This window comes from Rutidosis leptorrhynchoides, chromosome 11 (genome assembly GCF_046630445.1).
Source record: "Rutidosis leptorrhynchoides isolate AG116_Rl617_1_P2 chromosome 11, CSIRO_AGI_Rlap_v1, whole genome shotgun sequence".
NCBI classification, from domain to species: domain Eukaryota; kingdom Viridiplantae; phylum Streptophyta; class Magnoliopsida; order Asterales; family Asteraceae; genus Rutidosis; species Rutidosis leptorrhynchoides.
Genome location: NC_092343.1, coordinates 375271248 through 375273828, shown reverse-complemented (window position 1 = coordinate 375273828; position 2581 = coordinate 375271248).

Here is a 2581-nt window from a genome sequence, read left to right as displayed (position 1 = left end):
TGAAAGGTAAGGGAAAGTGATCTTTTCTGGTGGCGTCATTTAATTTTCTATAATCAATACATACACGCCATCCTGTTACAGTCCTAGTAGGAATAAGCTCATTTTTCTCATTTGTGATGACAGTCATGCCACCCTTCTTAGGCACGCATTGAACTGGGCTTACCCATGGACTATCAGAAATTGGATATATCAAACCTGCATCTAGCAGTTTAATAATCTCTTTCTTAACTACATCTTGCATATTAGGATTTAGTCTTCGTTGGCGTTGCACATACGTTTTATGACCTTCTTCCATAAGGATTTTATGTGTGCAATACGAAGGACTTATTCCTTTAATATCATGAATCTTCCATGCAATGGCTGGTTTATGAGCTTTCAACACAGAAATGAGTTGTGATTTCTCATTTTCAGTAAGAGAAGACGATATTATTACAGGTAATTCAGATTCACCATGTAAATAAGCGTATTCCAAATGGTTTGGAAGTGGCTTTAACTCTAATTTCGGAGGTTCTTCTATCGATGATTTATATCGATATCTGTCTTCTTCTTTTAGCATTTGAATTTCTTCTGTTGTTGGTTCATATCCATTAGCTATAAGTGTAGCTAACATTTCAGCTTCATCAATTGGTTCATTACCTTCTCCTAAAGAACATTCTCCTGTTCCTTGTAATTCTGGAAATTCTTCTAATAATTCTGCATGTGCATCTATAGTTTGAATATAATAACATGTATCATCTGCAGATTGTGGTTGTTGCATGGCTCTATCAACTGAAAAGGTAACACTCTCATCCTCTATACTTAGGGTCAGTTTCTTACCGAACACGTCTATCATTGCTTTAGCCGTGTTTAAGAATGGTCTTCCTAATATGAGAGGAACTTGAGAATCTTCTTCCATGTCTAAAACAACAAAATCTACTGGAAATACTAAAGTACCAACTTTAACTAGCATGTTCTCCATTATCCCTCTAGGATATTTTATTGATCTATCGGCTAGTTGTATGCTTATTCTGGTTGGTTTCAATTCTCCAAGGTCTAGTTTAGCGTATAGTGAATACGGCATTAGATTTATACTAGCACCTAAATCTGCTAATGCTTCTATTGAACTAAGACTACCCAGAAAACATGGAATTGTGAAACTTCCTGGATCAGATAGTTTTTCTGGTATCTTATTCAACAGCACTGCTGAACAATTAGCATTCATAGTAACAGCCGAGAGTTCTTCCATTTTCTTTCTATTCGTGATTAGATCTTTCAAGAATTTAGCATATCTTGGCATTCCTGAAATCACATCAATGAAAGGAAGATTTACATTTATCTGTTTAAACATATCCAAGAATTTGGATTGCTCGGCTTCAAGTTTTTCCTTCTTCATTTTACTCGGATAAGGAAGAGGTGGTTGGTATGGTTTAACATAAGGTTTATCCTTAACTGTGTTATCTTCATTAACCTTTTCAACTACCGGTTCTTTTTCCTTATCTTGATCAGGTTGTGGTTCTTGTGTAGTAGGAATAGTTTCATCAGAAGTTACAGGTATTTCAGGTGTTTTAAGTGTTGTACCACTTCTTGTGGTAATAGCTTTAGCTGTTTCATTCCGGGGGTTAGCATTCGTATCACTAGGTAAACTTCCCGGTTTTCTTTCACCTATTAACCTTGCTAGGTTACTTACTTCTTGTTCCAGATTTTGAATAGAAGCTTGTTGATTTCTAAATGCTTGAGCATTTTGTTCATTGGTTTGTTTTTGCGATGTGAAAAACTGCGTTTGAGTTTCAACTAGCTTCGTCATCATATCTTCTAAATTCGGCTTTTTATCATCGGTTTGTTGTGGTGGTTTGTTTTGAAAATTTGGTCTTTGCTGATTATAAGTATTATTGGATACTTGTTGATTGCTAGGACCTTGTTGGTTGTTGTATGGAATATTTCGGTTATAATTCTGGTTTTGATTGTAAATCGGTCTTGGCGGTTGATAATTATTCTGATAATTATTTCCAGGCCTTTGGTTTATGTATGAAATATTCTCTCTTTGTTCCATTGTTAATTCAATACTTAGACAATCTTTTGTCAAATGTGGTCCTCCACACTGCTCACAACTAATTCGTATTGAGTGAATATCCTTAGTCATCTTTTCCATTCGTCTCTCGAAAGCATCTATCTTTGCGGAAATGGAATCTAAGTCATGGCTAGAATCGGCTCTAGCTGCTTTAGATGATCTAATGATATCTTTTTCTTGGTGCCACTCATGTGAGTGGGAAGCAGTGTTATCAATAATTTTGTAAGCATCAGTTTCGGTTTTCTTCATAATAGAACCACCAGCTGCTATATCTATGTCTTTTCTTGTAGTGATGTCGCATCCTCGGTAAAATATTTGTACTATTTGACAGGTGTCTAAACCATGTTGCGGACATCCTCTTAACAACTTCCCATATCTTGTCCACGCCTCATATAGAGTTTCATTTGGCTTCTGTGTGAACGTAACAATTTCTGCTTGAAGTCTTACGGCTTTAGATGCAGGAAAAAATTGTTTAAGAAATTTATCAATTAAAACATCCCATGTATCGATCGCCCCTTCAGGTAACGATTCCAA